The 17,758-nt window shown below is 48.6% G+C and overlaps 2 protein-coding genes across 3 annotated transcripts in view; one reads left to right on the forward strand and one right to left on the reverse strand.

Moving 5' to 3' along the window:
• The window catches only part of LOC126535821 (uncharacterized), a 51,891-nt gene extending 49,324 nt beyond the window's left edge, over nucleotides 1–2,567 (reverse strand). Inside the window, exon 1 of the mRNA XM_055073463.2 lies at nucleotides 2,411–2,567. The gene's annotated coding sequence lies outside the window, so the exon portion shown is untranslated. The remainder of the gene's footprint in view (nucleotides 1–2,410) is intronic.
• Nucleotides 1–17,758, forward strand: part of LOC126535822 (tudor domain-containing protein 3-like) — a 171,506-nt gene that overhangs the window by 127,469 nt on the left and 26,279 nt on the right. The window lies entirely within an intron of this gene.

Below are 17,758 nucleotides of genomic sequence, written 5' to 3' on the forward strand. Positions count from 1 at the left end.
AACCGTAGAGCTTGCCCGTAAAGACTTAAGGGGAAAACGATACATGAAACGCCCATCTATCTGCGAATCATCTATTGGAGGCCCAGGCCATATGGGGAAAAAATATAAGTTAAACTTCAATCTATCCGCGAATCATCTATGGGAGGCCGTATGCTAGGACTGGGGCTATATTCATAAGATTTTTAATTAGATGACACGCCTTTACCGTGCAGGCTCATGCTACAGTCTGCAATTATGGCATGTGCACCGTTGGCGCTAACATGTTAAGCTAAATTAATTTAAGAGATTACTCGCGATTATCGCACAATTCTGTCTTGTTGACGGCCACTGCCGCGAATAGTGCGCTGCCGGGAAAATAAACTCTTGCACTTCTTATTTGCAGGTCACTGCGCTTGTGGGCATAATAGGTTAGTTTTTTGTTGTAAGTAAGCATAACTGCAGTGTTCAGTAGTCGAGCTTCACTTGGCCTCTGTTATCGTCCGCGCACATCGGCCAAGTTCAAGGGACTGACAAAGGTCACATTGCCCTGTACTCCACCACGTGTCTAGATCACGCAAAGAAGGCATTCCCTTGACCTGCTAGCTTCTCTCTTCAGGACTGGTTAGTACGAGGCTCCTGCGCTGCTATCTGGCGTGCCATCCATTGTGTGCCTTGCGTAAAGCACGCGAAGCGAGCTCTGGCGCTTTCCTGCAGCGAAACTCGGAGGAGTCGCTCAGAGACGAAAGACACGTCGAGCCACGCACGCGAGCAAGTGGCACATCGCGTCGCGAAGTTGAGAAAGGCCAGGGGCACCTTCGTGCGTCGAGCGTTTAGAAAAAGCGAGAGGCCGTATGCGGGAGACGCTCTGTTCCTGTTTCCTCGAGTTTCCCTTTTTCTTTTGCTTACGCCGTGCCCCGAGACTCAAATGAAAGGAAAAACCCGCGTGGTGCCTCGATTGGGACGTGCCTTGTCTCGGGAAGACATGGCAATCGGGCGCGTTCGAAAGAGGTATGCTGTACCACACTTTCGATCGTGCCGACCTCATCAGTTGGCAGAGCGCCGCCGCTACCGCTGCTCCTATATTGCCGCCACCGACTTCGACTGTCGCTCTTATTAAGATGCACGCCAGAAGGTCGTACATGCGTAGAGACGACCGAGTGGCACGCTGTGATTGATCGGGTAAAGGCGGCTCGCAGTCGCGACGCTTAGGTGGGCGCGTCCCGACTGGATGGACTACAGCAACTGGTTGCGTCGGGAATGAGTCGGAGAGGCAGAAGCGGGCCGCCGCTGGAATGCGTCCAGCCTCTTCTACAACGCGATTTCTTTCCGTCGCTCTTTTAACCCCTTTAGGGGCAATAATTCGTCACGGCATGGAATCACGATGCTTCGGAACACATATCTGACATGGAGAACAAACACCGAAACTAAGTTCAGGAATCTGAGCGTCAGCGACTGCAATTACATAGCTTGCCATTTGGTGCCGCGCTGGTAGTCGTCGTCCTCCCTGATATTTTGCAATCACACTCAGCTCGGGTTTCTGTCACCGCGCTATCTTTGCAGAATGCTGTCTTGGGTGTCACAGAAACGGCCTTCAAATAATTTGTGGCCATTATTGGGCAATGGGAAGTTTGAGAAACCGTACGCTGCCTCCCGTGCCTCGATTTATTTGAGCTTTATGTGAAGCGTATTTGCTATAATGCTAAAACAGCACTGATAACTTCCCCCCTTTATTATTGCTCCTTTGTCGTGCAGTTGCGCAAAGTATAAATGTCTCATTTCACTGATAAAATTTGGACCAGAAAGCATTAATCATGCGGTGTGCGACATTATATAAGGCAGTCATCGTATCAATGAAAGCTCAATGCTCAAGTCAAAAGTCTGTAAGGCTGCCGCATCATGCAAAAAATAAAAAGAAGCGTTACGCTGAGTGTACCGAAGTTCGAACGTGGTTAGATGGTGATAATGATGTTTATTGGAATCCGCTTCGTACAATAAATCTCGTCCCTGCATTTTTCCACCAGTACTCTAGTCGTCCTTTAATTGTCTCGACGGTTGAACAGTTAGTCTTTCCGCCTTATTTGAATCCTAACGCATCTAGAAGGTGTACAATCTCTTGCTGGGTGAATATCTTTGCATTCGATTACGATGTGCCGAATCGTTCCCGGGCTTTTCTTTTTTTTTTTTTTTTTTTTTCAGCACACACATGCCTCATCCTGTGGCGCATATTTGCTCCGGTATGTTTTTAGCCTCGGGCATGCAGCCAGGTCCACAAATAGCAAGGGAAAACAGTAGCAAGAAAGAAAACAGGAGGGAACGTTTGTATGATAGCGCAAAGGGGACTTGCGTTATCATACAGACTTTCCCTCCTGTTTTCTTTCTTGCCCTATTTCCAAATCTCTATAGTCTTTTCTTAAAGCGAAACTTTACTAACCTCGTCGAGCTGAGTTTCGCCGTCGCTGCGAAGTTGACCTTCATTTGACCGCAGCTGCGCTGTAGCCTTGGCAATGCATCACGTGACTCGCCCCGCCGAGCTCCGGTACCGCCGCTGCCGGCTTGGCGCATGCGCTCTCCGCAGCTGGGCCGCCTGACCACGTGACTCGCCTGCAAGATGAGCGCCGCGCTCGCCTAGTCAGTGCGAGCGGTGCGAGCTTGACCATGGATGAGAGCGAGGCCGGGCCGTTTTCTCTGAGCGTTGCGCGGGAGCGCGAGGCTCTGAGCCGTAGCCGTCGGGCCATGCCGCGGATATCGCCCGGCGAACTGCTTCACTGGAGAGGGTCTGGAAGGCAACAGGCAGCGCACCGTCGAGATCAATGTAGCGACCGCGTTCGCGCCCTGTCCGTTTGTGCTTCGACGCTGCGCATGTTCGCGACGTCTCTTTATATGTCTAGCACTTGCGCTTTCCCTGTGGCACAGAAGGCGTACCGTCGAACAATGCGTGTCTACCCAAGCCTAATCACAGTCATGTCTGGCCACCGACCTAGGCACAGCCGTCATAGCTGGCTTAACGATGATTGTATACCTAAGTATAATAATTACAGCTAAAGCCAAGGTTAACCAAGTAAAATCAATACTTAACCGGGCTAATCCAAGCTCTCGCTTTGCATATCCAGGGTTAGCTGAGCTAAGCAGCAGCCAATGTTTTTCCCCCAGCCTTTGCATCCAATTTACCGTCTCTGTTTCTCTCACTTTCTCTTTTTTGTGAATAATAGAGCTTGTCTGTTTACATTTTCAATTACCCTGCACTTAGTTGCAAACTTTCTTGACCTCTTCCTCCATTCCGTATATCCACTCTTTTGAGGTATAGATATTTATTCACTTTAGCCGACCATTTCTTTCCATCTATGTTCCTTAGTCTTTCTTCAAAACTAATCTTCCTTTGGGCTTCTCTGACTTCGAAAGTCAAAACGTGGGGATTTGTGGCGCCACCTGTAGGCGTACGGATGGAGGCAGAAGATAGGGAACCTCGATGAAATTATTTCTATCTTGCTCGCAGGAACCCACGTGTCTTTTCGAGCTTAAAAAAAAAAATGATAACATGCAGGAAGTGGCTCGTGTACTCTGCAAGTAGCATTATTAATGAGCTCTAACTTGTTTCGTGGATGCGGATATGGAAAATAGCTCGACCAGGTAATCCTTGTTATTTACGTTCCTTCCTGTCCTTTTGTTTATTTCTTTATATAGTTTCTTCCCCTCTTGGAAAGTTGAAAATGAGGCGCGCGGAGCCATGTGTATTTTGCCAGAAATTGATCGCTAGTGTCTGCTAGCTGAGTCCGTCTAACTGTGACGTATGCGCTGCTCTGCGGTCAAGCCGCAAGATTTCTTTTAAATCTTAGTTTTGCGGCCGTCTACAGACGTACGACGTTCCACGTGACAGTTAAATCTTTGAAGCATGGTGGTTGCAAGAGATAACCACCATTTAATGGATTTTTTTTCATTCTTCGTCACGATGATCTCTCGCCTTTCCATCAATATAAACATTTCTTTTTCTTGGTTAATGCCCTGACGGTGTCTCACTAGTTATGGCGTCGCGCTGCCCAGCACGAGGTTGCGGTTTCGATTACCGGCCGTAGCGGCCGCATTGCGATGGGGGACAAACGCAAAGGCACTCGTGTATTTAGATTTACATGCACGTTAAGGAACCTCAGATATTCAAAATTAATTTGGCACCTTCTAGCACGGTGGCCTTCGGAGCCCGCTGTGAATTTTGATTCTGCGCTGACTCCTGCGGTAATTAAGAACGTTCTTCACTATAGCTTGACGACAGCCATGCACTGCCTCGTGCGTATGAATGTCCAGGGGCGTGTGAAAGAAGCTGAAAAAGTTTATATAGTGCGCAAGTTTTTTTTGCAGATATAAATTTTGCTTAACATGCATGGAGCGGAAATTTTCGTGCTTGTCATTTCTTTTACTTTTTCTTGGAGACGATAAAAATAACCAATAAATGGATGAAAGGTGCAAAGGTTAAAAACATGTCCGCCAATTTGAACACTGCCTTCTCGAGAGCTGCTAAAGTGGGAGAAGGTGAAGGAGGGCCTAGTATAAGTCCTCTACTGTGATTTAACGATGAGAATAAGGATTGCGCGGCCGCACAGTTTACAAAGACGATAATCTACAGAATCGGGGATAGTAAAACCAGTATATTGCCGTCCTGTGCCCCATAAAAAGCTTCGAAGCCAGGTGAACGCGAATCGCAGTGTTGGAGAAGAACAAGCGAAATTCTGTCATTTTCTAGAGCTTCGTAATGCTAGGCTTATTTGTTTAGAAATAAATGAGATTGCTGAGGCCCATTTCTTGTTATTGTAAGTGAACTCCTTAGGAAAGAAAATCAGTTGCGGTTGCGTAGCGTAGCAAATTGGCTGCACTCGTGGAAGGCATCTCGCTGAGAGATGGGAAAAGAAAGAAAGAAAAGCGACAGGTGTGCAAAGAACCAAACAAAACCTACGCTGAGTCAAACCCATCCGTGTACCTTGGTATACATACTCGCCGCTTCTCCGTCTACCGAGCTCTAGCGGGAGGCTGAATTTACGGGACGCGCAGTGGAAGAAAGATATGTGAATGCTCTTTGCGGGTGAAGCCCGCTGTAATGAAGCAACGTTCCGCCGGCGAAAACGCATGCAGCTGTCTCGAGCTCGGGCACCTCGGTTACGGCCCAAGGAGCGCGAAGAGACGAGACTGCCTTCGGCCATGGAGTTTTGCTCGCCGGGAGAGCTAATTGCCTTCACGTGCTGCCAGTGCTTTTCTCCTGCAAATCGCTTCGTCGCATATTGCTTTAGGCTGACAGCTCTCCGCAAAATTAATGTAGACTCGCGGAACGATACTGTTCCTTCGTCGGTTAATGTATAATCACTTCTATGCATATAGTGTTCTTTGTCTCACTCGACCCCTCTTTTAACTACAAATGTCTCTTTGAAATGCTTCAAGAAGACCACTATGTGAACTGCACTCTGATCACGGCAAATTTCATTAATGTAAACTAACTAAATAAAAGATTACAATAGTATTCACATGCCTGACTTTGAATGACGTAAATGTATCTTTTTTTTTCGACACTGTAGCTGGAGACGAATCGCTGTAAAATTTACAAAGATGAAACGTAGTGCTGGGGGGTCGCGTTATAGTTTATGTGATGTGGTCATTGACGCAGAAGTTAAGTGGTTACTTTGTTTCAAACCCTGCAAATTTCAGCAACATTCTACCGTCTTAGGAAAAATGACCACTCGTCAAAGGCCGCGGCCGAGCAATTCTAGACGTTGCTCCTTCGGCCATCTGTCAAACTTCACCGTGTATATATATATATATATATATATATATTGAGAGAGATATAGCGCTATGCACCGTCAACACCGTCAGTTTCACTTAACTCCTCGAAGACTTTGCAAGGGGGTGATACATTGGAATGGACCTGGGACCTCAAAGAGGCGCGACGTAATACTAACGCACTTATCTCGCATTAAATGATAAATCGCCACCATTTTTTTTAATGCTGCTCTTTGAGTTACGTTGGTGCGCTGCGGTGAAGTTCGACGGATCGCCGAAGGGGCAATCTCCTGAATTTTTTGACATGATTACGGTAGTGACATGATCACTTCCAATAAATGTGAAAATATGCGCTGGCCTAAATGTTAGCGCGCTTGGAGGGTTCAGGAAAGGGCGGTGCGTCACCCTTTTTTTCGCGCTTCAATCTTGCGAGCCAACTTTTCTTGCGCGATTCGAAGGATCTAGCTTTGCTTTTTTGGAAGAGAATCGTTGTGCAATTAAGGCATAAAATATATTTACGAGGAAAGCTTCTGCCGCATGCGGGTGTCTGGAATGCGGCAAGATGACGGAGCATCGTGAAAGCAATGGCTCGCTCAACTCAACTGTGTCTCGCCGAGCGTATATTGGCGGCGGTTACTGCCGAAGGGGGGCAGTGACCCGCGCGTGCCATGCGCACTCACGCGTGTCTATGTGTTCGTGTCACTCGATCGTCTTACTTTCCTCTCTCGCTTTCTCCATCTCTCTCTTTCGGCGACTCGTGTTTGCGGAAAGAGTCGAAGAAGCGGAAAAACCAATGCGCCTATAGCTCTGACTCGCGAAACAACCGCGCAGTGCTCTGGAAACACTTGCGTGTTCGAGCGGCTCATTGGCCACGACGTTCTCCGACGACGAAAGTACAGCCTTTCCCAAAGAAACGAAACCACGAGGAGCAGCAGTGTTCGGGAATCGCTGTCTGCGTCGTGTCGCAACAGTGAAACTGCCGGCGCTTCATAATGGCAGAAGACCGGCTTTCTGCGCGGAAACTGGATCTCGGACCGCGGATTTCCCCCTCCGATGTGGCTGGAGCGTAGAGATTTTCGTATGAACACCGCAAAGAAATGCACCGTGTGCAGTTTGACAATAATCCAGAGCCCCTGCACAGCTGTGTAACATACCTCGTGGACGAAGGGCAGTCTTGGCGCACTGAGCGTCAGTTACTCATTTTCTTTCCTTTATTTACGGGATGGGGTTTCTAGCACGCCACTTACAGTTGAGAAATTTGTGTATATTGTTAAGGGAATATCATCGTCATTATCACCTCTAAATATATAACAAATTGAGAATTGTGTCCGACATGAAAACCGGAATGTTTGCCCTGCCTGTACGCCCATTCCTCCCTCGTGCATCGTTGCGTATGTGGCTCAGTGTGTCAGCTATGAAATGCGTAGTGCACGATTGACACTAAACCTCTACAACATCTTACACAAACAGTAGCGATCGAGTGCGGTGCCACCATCATCAGATAAATTTTTATTATAGACCAGACTTATGTCCTACCGAAACTCCACCTCTTCCAGCAGGACGCTGTGCAGTTTGCCGCCGGTAGTGGGTGCTGAATTGGTGAACGCGGGCACCGGCAACCTTGGAAAAGATAGAAGTAAAAGTGGCGGTGCGAGCTAATCTCACCTGCGTACAATAGCCGAAAAAGAAAAATTGTTCACTTTACAAGAAATGTCGGCAAATTAATACGAGTGCATGCCTGAGTGAGTTGGTCATACATGCGCGAACGGCTTTAGCCTGAATTGATGTTCATTTGTGGTGCACGTGGCCTATGTGCGGCGATCGCGACCGACCGACCGACTGTGATCTTGTGTCTTTCTACTTTCTTCTTATATTTCTACCTTCCCCATATTCCATTTTCCACTGTAGGATATCAAACCAGGCTTTTTCATTCTGGTTAACCTTGCCTTTCTCAGAAGCTCTCTCATACTCGAGTGTTACACCACATCTTTCAAAGTGCAACATAATCAGCTCGCACGGAGATGAATGTACGCGTGAAATTATCAAACCGAAAGGCATTATCAGTGAAGGCTTACCATCCGGTTTTGCTGTTGCACCATGCTTTATCGTCGAGAAAAAAAAAAAAAGGAACGTGCTTATAAGCAGTGAGCCGCACTGGCTTTGCGATCATGTATTTATATCAACACGTTAAATGCCAGTGCACTTCTGTATGTGCCTTCTTTTCGTGTGCTTTACTCACAATCCATTGATATTTTGCATCGGAATTGTACACCAGGGCTACGAAAGAAGCCTTAGTCGGGGCTCCAAAAATCTTGATCGCCTCGACCTTCATTAACGCTACAGAAATATGACACGCGGTCTTCGCTGCTTTTATTTTTCAATTTTTCTTTCCTTTCCCATCGAACCATGTCAGAGGGTCAGGCATAAGAAAGGTATAAACTGTGATGCAGTGTAGCTCAGCTAACCTGCATTACGCTTTAAAAGAAAATGACAGTGAAGTTCTTCCCCCCCCCCTTTTTTTTTAACGGATGAAAGCGGCTGCTTGGTTGGGGACAAGTCGCTCGTATACTCTGTATCTCCCTAATTAACTAATTAGGGGTGATCGCTTAACTAAGTTCCTCACTGTTGCTTCGCAGCCTGTATGTCGACACGGAAACTTTTCACGCACTAAAGTATAGCTTTGAAGCTTTCGCATTAAAACAATATACCGCGAGATTTTCATTGGGAAAGTATTGAATTCATTATTGCAAAATAGTTAATCAAGCACAACACCAAAGACAGTGGCGGCTTTTCTACGTGGCTGGTAAGAGCAGTCAGCTGGTTCCCTTGGCAACAGCTCACTGTCGGCATGTGGTTTTTTTTTCGAAGTGCTTCGCTGTAAGGCCGTGCGTCATGTGAACGAAGTGCACCGTCTATTCTAAAACGTTGCACAATTCTACGGTTGCACTGGTAACAGATAATTGCACGAATCAATCCGCGTTTCGGCAGTCGTGAATTGCGCACGGGAGTTGCAATTCAAGTCAGTTTACGCCGACAGTGAGGGTGAAGGCGAGGGGACAGCGCTTTCAAGATGAAACTGTTTCGTTTAGCCCGCTGAACAAAGGCTACCTGAGCTGGCGGCCATTGCAGGATTGGGGAGCACGGGGCAGATAGAGGAGCCGAAGCTGCAGCTTTGCCTCTGCGCTCGACCATCGCTGGAAAGTTGCGGGCGGCGAGTTGTTTGCATGTGCGTAGCGGACTGCCGAAACTTTACTCCCTCCCACGAGATCCGTGCAGCGCTATGGAATCTATTGCCCGGCGTTATGGTAATAAGGGGACAGGAATTGAATATGTACTTTGCACGTTGGCCCCTGCCGCGATGTCCAACCACGATAGCCGGCGCGTCAACCAATGACAGTCGCTTATTGCTACGTACTTGCATCTTTCAGTCCGCAAATGGCTGACGCACACTGTGGCGTCCCGCAGGGCTGCACGGTTCACCACCCCCCCCCCCTTTCTTTTTATTATTTCCGGGAATAAGTGCAGAGGTCGCGCTAGTGCGTACGCGTGGTCCTTTCTCGAATGGCCGACGACTCGTGCACGAGCGCACTGAAGCCGATCCGCTGCGAGAACTGAGTTCGGCGAGGCGTGCCCACGTGCGACTTTCGTTGCGACTGGAGGAGGAAGTTACTTGCCTTCGTTAGCCGACTGCGGCCGCTCGACCGTCCATCCGCGGGGAGGAAACATTTGCCTAATTACTGCCTAATTTCCCGAGCTGCTCTGCGATAAACTGATTCAAACGCGAGCAGGTGAGGAAAGAGAGGGTTCTGCAGGTTGGGAACAATCGTCGGGCGTGTTACCATATATACGCTTCGGAAAGAGTAAACTTTCGTAGGGAGGGAGAAGGTGGCGTGCCGGTGTCGTTTTAAAGTGCGCACATTAAGCAGCGCCCGTTCCAGCGGTAAGCGCGCATCTCCGCGTGTGGAGGACAAGGTATGCGCTTCGGTGTTCTGCGGAGCACGGGCATTTCAGGGAAGGAAGAAGGACGTGGGTGGGGGAGTTTCACTGGAAACCAATGTAGCATCGAAAGGAAGCCGATCGAATGACACGCCGGGCTAGAGCGCGGGGTGGTCTTGCGGTTAGTAGCAGAGAAACTGCGGCTGCTGGAAGCTGTTATGTGTCGTCGTCTGTAGGTTATCATTCAGAAGAATGAATGAACCACAGAAATTAATTTATTAATTCGCCATGTAAGCGTTGGGAAAATCATATACTCTGAATGTCTTCCATACTAAAAACGAGACCACCGTGTTTCGTTCTTTGGTCATTTCCGGGTCTCCTCTCTTTGCCGTTCCGGAGGGCGCATGACTGTCCGAGGAACTGCATGCAAAACTACTCATTGGCTGAATGCAGCTCCTCGGTCAGTAATGTGCAGTCGGAAACGTCGAATCGATAACGTACACCTTCATCGACGGCAGCGTGTTCGTCGCGGGCCGGTATTCTTGGATGCTGTGTAAGCGGTGCATGCCTGCGGTCGCACAAACGACGGCGAAGAATTTTCGCCTTCTGAGCGAGTCTGTTCGAGTCGCTCACCGTTTCAGGAATGCGCCCGTTTTCCCCTCACACTTCGTTAGCATCGCAAAGGAGCCTTTCACCGCTGGCCTTGGCAGCGAGCTGCGCCAAGATGCGAGCGGCGACAGTGAACCTCCGTGGCGTCTGCCGCGTTTTGTTTGTACATGCGTCCTGTCTCGCATCGGCGCGCAGGTGTCCTTTGTCTCCTGCGGTTCTTCCTTCCTTTCTTCCCCTCCGTCTTGCCGAGCTGCTGCTCACGGCAGCGACGAAGCGCTTGTTCTCTTCGACCATACACGGCCACTGCTTCAACACGTCGCGGCCGGACGCCATGCGGTTTGCCTTCTGCGAGCGTTCCTGCGTTTGTAGCACGCGCCCAACTTGGACAGCGACGGTATAGGGTGGCACCTGAAGCGGCAGTGGCGCGAGGTCTCTCTCTCTCTCTCTGTCACTGTGTATGTGCGCTTTGGGACGCGAGGGTGGGACTGAATCTTTCGGTTGACGACGTTTCACCGCCGCATTCGTTCGCACGCTTGCAGGGGCGTTGAACCGTCCGGCGCCACGCGCGCCGCGAGCCGCGCCGCGGCTTGTGCGCGGGGTGTACAGGCCCTTCATTCTCTCTGGGCGTTTGGAACGTCCGGTCGAATCTCCTCTACGGCAACCCCCGCCCTTCTTCACCAAGCGCACGCGTACGAACATAAGCATGTATACACAAACACCTCTCCGGCTTCCTGTCGCCGCTGCAGCAGAGAGCAGAAGCATCGCGGGATGCATGACTGGCGTTTTTCTTACTGCTCCCTTCTCGCTCTCCTACACGCAATGCAACAGTCTGGCTGAATGCACGAGCGCGTTCTTTCGGCGGTCACGCTCCTCTTGGAGTTCTGCATCGTCTTCCATTCGGTGTTAGTCGGATTTTGATTTTATCGCGCCGCTGAAGAACTGCATAGCGACCGCGGGACTCCTGTTACGCGCATTGGCGGTCGGGGCTAAATTAGGTCCTGGAGCTGTGCTTCCCGGATCAAATCCGAGAAAATGTCCAGCGTTTAATTTCCCCCCGGTGGCCGTCCCGCGGCGCCAGTCCAATCACGGGAGGAGTGCAGTCGTTACTCCGCCTGGAGTTCTTTAATTATCCGGTGGTGAACACCACCGGATAATACGAATGGTACCATACGAATAGTAGATGTAAGAAGTGGGTAACACATATATGTATTAAAGGTATTACAGTGGCTGAGTGAGGTGTGCTGAACATAAAAGATATGTCACAAAGTGAAGAAAAAGATATGCTGCAATGGTAATGCTTTGCGAGGAACACTACTGATTCAACATGTCTCTTGGACGCAAGGGTCTCGAGACACAAGTGCTAACACTGATGTCGCAGTAGCCTCCGATGGGAGGCTTTGCTTCGAATCACCAGGGTGAACAATTTCCAATATTTACGTTGACGGACGGACAGAAAAAACTTTAATAAGAAAAGGACCTGTGAGGTTGCCAGCGCGGGCTCAGGCCACCCGGGCATTATGTGCGGTGAGGCATAGCCTTTCCACCGCTGCCCGGGCCCGCTGGATAGCCCATAATTGGTCGTGCAGTTCCGAGCTAGTCAGAGCGCTTAGCCATCGCTCCTCGAGAAGGTCCGGTTCTATCTTGTCCTTTACGTATACTGATCTGGTCTGTGTGCACTTCCATAAGATGTGTGCCATGTCTGCGTGTTCGTGTTTGCAGAGCTTGCAGCTCGCGTCTGGGTGTTGTGTTGAATTTATTCTGTTTAAGTGTACTGGGTTTCGGAACGTTCTGGTTTGCAACCTTCTCCAATCTGTTTCTTGAGACCTGTCGAGTTGTTTACGTTGACTAAAAATCCTAAAACTGATTTGTTGTCAAACAGTGCTCCTGAGCTAAGGAACAATGCAGGGTGAAACGGGATGTAATGTCGACATACTATAGGGAGAAATGCTTTTCCCTTCTGCTTTTCCCATACATTCTGCCAAGATATGGGTATATGGATGACAGTCAGCCTCTCGCCGCAGCTACCACAAATACGGAGTTCACAGTACAAAGAAATATATTCGTGCACGTGTGTGCGTGCTGCTGCGTCCAAGTCTGATCGCATTGGTGTAAAGCTAAACAAATGACGTAGGTCAAAAGAAAGAAAGAAAAAAATCACCAGAGTAGACTTGAATAAAATAGGCGAATGAATGTACCTGTTATGAAAGACTTAGGAGAGGGACTATGAGAGACGACTAAAAGGAAAATAACAAAGTAAGCGAGGGAAAAGTTGAGTGACCCGAAAGGGAAAGCAGAATTTAAGTGCTGCCTATTTCTTTCGACTCCTTCCGATCTCTCTTTGGTGACTGTAAGCAAGAAACGGTGCTTTTTTGGTAAAGCATGACGATAGCAAAGCACGAAACCGGGTGGAAGGCGGCTTTTTTCAAGACTGCATTATCCTGTCTGCACGCGCGCAGCCGTACCAGCAATAATAGTTTAGGCGCCACCAGAGTCAATGTGGCAAGTCTCGACAGTTCGACGCTGTTTGTGCTGCCATAATACTGCGATGTCGCCTTTTATGCGTGGCGTGTTGTCGTCTTGCAGGCGTTTTGCAACAGCACGTCACGGCGTGTCTCGTCGCCCAGTCGCGATCGGCAGGCTTCGTCGCGTGTCGCGCCACGACAGCCGGGACTTCTCGGCGTGTCGTATGCACGTTCCTCGTGCCAAGAGGTGTAGAAGTGCGCTGTCTGGCCGTCTGGTTGCGCTGACATTTCTTCGTGACGGCACGAAGTGCATTTTGTGTGAGCGAGAACGTTTGCGCAACGCGTGCCTCTGCGAAACGTGCAACGGGGCATAGACTCCTTGGATTTGCGATGAGCGAAGCTTTGGAGGACAGAAATTGTAATTAAGCGCACACGGCGTAAACGCTGTAGCATAGGATAAGTAGCTGGCGGCGCCTTGTCCTGGAAACGGCGTCACGTTCTTTGTTTTAAAGCATTTCTATGCCTACCAAGTAGAAAATCACCGCTTTCAAGGTAGCACCAGCAGCAGCGAGCGAATTCATTTTCGTGCTTCCTCTTTCAGCAGTTACCTTAACAAACGATTGTTTCTTTTTTTTTTTTTCGCACTTGACTGTCTAAGTTCCTCTCGGAATATTTATTTATTTATTTATTTATACGTACTGCAGCCTCAATGAGGCTATTGCAGGAGTGGGATGAAATATTTGTAATTTATAACAAGCTTTTATACATTTATAAACAAGTTCCAGACTTCAATTGTTGATGGAAAAAAAAACCTTATTTAAAGGAATCAGTGTGGGCAAAAATGGTTGACATATTTAGAGCATGGTGACTGGAATAGTTATCTAGAGAGGAGAGACGAGGAGAATTGATTAACGTGTGAAGGAATTTTAGGCGTTCAAGTTTGCGACGCTCTGCAAGAAGAGTGAGACCAAGTAGAGGAATAGAGATAGACGGTGAAAATTCCTTGTCATATCTCTTACAAACAAAACGCACTTTTTTTTTCTTTTTTGCATAAACGTGATCGCCTAAGCACTGAGCACGACGTTCAACCTTGTTCGTTAATTTCGATCCGCGAACGCAGAACCGCGGTGTTCTTACGCGGCTCTCACAGAGGCGGCGCCAGTAACCTTCGCGCAATGTAAATACACTCGCGATGTCGAAAGAGGGAAGGCGACGAAACGAACGCTGTGGAGAGAACGGTCGCCGAGGCTGTAATTGACGACCGCGATCGCCTGTGACCGAGTGTAGTGTCTGTATCTACGCGTCCATCTGTGTCGCCAGCGGGAGGGGTCTTGCGTTATCTGCGAGCTGGGTTTTCTATAAGGAAGAATGGGGTAAGAGGGCCGGATATATAGGTGGTGGGAAGAGTTCAGATAAGTATAAGCGTTTTATTTTCTTTTCTTTTCTCTGCCTTTCCATGCTTCATTGCAACACGATTACGTGTAGAACCCGTCGTTAGAGCTCAGCTTGTGTTACTCGGTTTTTTTCTTTCTTCCTTTTTTTCCTTACTTTATAGCACGCTTAATCGTTGTCCGACTGTTAAGTGGCACCGACAGCTTCAAGCCATGCTATTGAAAGTCGAGGCAGTCGCGAATTAAGGGCGCTAATTGGTTCCTAATTCACAAACACCATTGTAAGCTGCGTGAATAGAAACAATCCGATTTTTAAACTATTAGGCGCCTTTTACAACTTCAGGTAACGTTGTCAAGAAAACGCCACTAGACTCCTGTTCTATTTCACTAATCGTTCTCTTTTCTTTCTTTTTTTTTTTTTTCGCCGCTTGTTTTCGCAGCTGCTGTTGATTAGCGGGGCTTCGACACACACATAGCGCGCTGTCGGCTTCGTGAAACAATGCCTGTCGGCTCTGAAAAAAGGGCTTTGTTTAATTCGCAACAAAGAGAATGAGAATTGTGAGGTGGAAGGGGGGCAGTAATCAGTGCGCGATTGGGCCGTTGACATCACCCAAACACGCTTTGTGTAGGAAAAGACCTTGCGAATAATTGGCGCGAGCGCACTTGTTCCAGGTTCTCCCCGTATACGTAAATACGGAAAGAGAACTTGCATTCTATAGCTAACATCGATAGTGGTCGGTGGGATTTCTTGTGCTGACATAGTCGCCCTTTTTTGTGTCCTCCTGAAGGTTGTGTGTAGTTCAGGGACATAATCGTTCTTCAGATTGGTTCTTATTGCTGACTATTATATGTTACGAATGTGAAAGGCCCTTTTTCCCTCTTTTTTTTTCTTTTTTTTTTGGTTTTGTTTAGACGCCGCCGTTAGATTCCAGAAGCAGCCTCATAGACAAAGTAACCACCTCCTGATGTGTCATATGGTGAAAGCTGCTTTTCTTCGCGTGAAGAGAGATATGAAGATGCGACATCGTGTGGGAAATCATCTACGCACACTGACTTTAACTTTTGATCTATTGAGATGCCCGGTTTGTCATCACCTTTGTACATTCGTGGGACGGAACGCTGATACGGTGTTCCGAATGAGCGAGACCATTGCAACCGATCCGATATTTTGGACGGCGACGTCTTTCTTTCTTTCTTTCTTTCTTTCTTTCTTTCTTTCTTTCTTTCTTTCTTTCTTTCTTTGACTTGTTTTCGTATACAGTGGCACAACTGCTAGAAATTTTCCACAAAGTGGATTTGTTTCCGCCGTCGCAGGGGTGTATTGCGCGTGTCCATATAAGCGGAGGTTATCGCCTCCCTGGGGATTTTCCTGTCTCCACTTGTGTGCCGTGCGCCGGCAGAATAGTGTCTGAAGGCCCCTCGCAAGTTCTGGCGTTTCGTTTCCTTTTACGCACCTCTCCTGTCGCCTTCTACGACTTGCTTTCGTGCAGTCTTTCGCGGCGCCGGCTCTGTTCTTTTATTTTTCGCTTGTTTTGGTTTTGCTCTTTATGTCCGACAGACAAATACCAATTATTAATGTTATCTGTCGCTTGCACACTGCAGTGCGTTTAACTGCTCGTGTTCTTTATTTTTGACGCTGAAGCGTTTTTCGCATGCTTGTGCCGCCAACTTCCTGTGAATATTGGTGTCGGAAATATAGCTCATCTAAGAACGATAACTTGTTAGGCTTTCTTCTCAGTGCAAGTTCCTGTCCTTGCTGCTGCGTATAGCTAAGCATAACGTTGCAAACCTTTCAGTAGGTGAGGTAGCGTGGTTACGGACCGCCGTAAACTCGTCTGTGTGACGATTGTATTTCGCAGCACCATTCATTGCTTGTCACAATAAATGAACAAATGCTGTGCCAGCAGTGCGCGATGTCTGAACTCCGCAGCAGCGCGCTCGAGATATAATACACGAGGCGGAGTCGCAAGGCTATGTGGCATAGCAGCCCACGCAAGAGCGAAAAAGGGCACGCTGCCGCAATCTCTATTGCACGCGGTTCAACCGATCAAGAGTTTCGGTCGTTGGCCTGACCTCGTCTTGTGCTGTCCAACTCTCACGAACATATTTGGCAGATTTTTCGGTCGTTTTACGTGCTGTGAGCGGCTTGTGGAGGCTCGGATTTCATATGGAAATTTGAGTTGTCCCGGTAAGCAGCCGTCACTGCGGTGCGAGATCTAAGAAACCTCTCTAGCCACCAGTGTCGGCGATATTCCGGTTGACGTGGCAGGGAAAAAAAAAAACGAAAGCACAGAAACTCGCGCGCTGACATTTCTCCTCCGAAGGGGTCAAAGTATGCCGCGGCATTCCACTGCGACATCTCCCATAGCCGAGCTGCAGCTTTGGGACGTAAGACACCGTCAGTTCTTACCTACGTCTAGTAAACGTGTCACCGTCGCCTCAGCTCAGTCTCCCGGAGCAGTATGTGGCAGCTTTGTAGTGCGTTTACTTGAATTATTAAAGCTGCTTTGGTCAGGAATAGGCTTGGCTCCCTCATCAGAAGCACATGTGCGAAAAAAAAAATAATAAGAGACAACCAAGTTTACTTGAATCTGCATGCACATATGATGAATGTGATCTGGCTTACCCCTTTCTTTTATTTAGTTTCTTTTTTCCACACGTGCATCAAGCGTGTGTATGCTGCAGATGTGGCAGGTGCGAGTGTTGTTGTTGGGCGCTCGATCTTTTTTGACTCGTATCGCGCGCAGGCTTTTAACTTTACTTCTCATCCCCCCCCCCCCTTTTTTTTTTCTTCTACGTCTATCTTCTTCTTTTCTGCGTGACTGCCTTAGCACAGCTCGTATAACTTGCACAGCGCTGCACAGTTCAAATGGCATGAGCGTGCATAGATGAGCGGGTGGGAGAAAATGGTCCGGTGGAGGCTGGAGGGCAGCTTTATTGTTTTCTTCTCCGCTCCCGTACTTTCCCAAGAGACTGGAAGACTTGTCTTGCGCGAGTGAGTGTAGCGGCGCAGTTCGTTGTGCGCGGGTTCGTGTTTGCGCGAATTATTCGTGCGCGAGTTGCGACCGTGCCTCTGTTGCGGGAGTCTCTTTTATTCGTAGGTCGTCGCCAGAGGCTCCGAAGTTGCCGATAGCGTACGCGGTTGATTCTGAACATGCACCCGAATGATCTCCAGCCTGTCATCTTCTTTAACGGTACCGGTGCAATAACGATGAGCATAGCAGTAGCAGCTGGGCGAGCATTGGAACAATCGTTGTGTTAATAACAATGGAGATGTGACGATTTATTTTATGTACGCATTTTTACTTTTGTTTCAGCTTTGTAGGAACATAGCACAGCCGAATACTAACCACTGTGTTATGCTGCAGTTGTTTGTCGTTTAATAACTGTGGAGGAACGGGAAAATACAGACTCTATCAAAGCCAGCTGTCCCAATGGACACCGGGCGGCCGTCGTAAGGCGCCAGCAGCGCGCTAGCAAACAGCGCCGCGAGCGGCAGCAGATGCAAACGACGGGGCGAAGGCACACACGGCGCTTTTGAGGCCTGGCGAACCGGAAAGCGTATTTTGGTGCGTCTGCTCTTGAGGGAGGTCACCGCTCGTTCGAAGCAGCTCGCATTTATGG

This window comes from Dermacentor andersoni, chromosome 4, assembly GCF_023375885.2.
Source record: "Dermacentor andersoni chromosome 4, qqDerAnde1_hic_scaffold, whole genome shotgun sequence".
Taxonomy (NCBI): Eukaryota; Metazoa; Arthropoda; class Arachnida; order Ixodida; family Ixodidae; genus Dermacentor; species Dermacentor andersoni.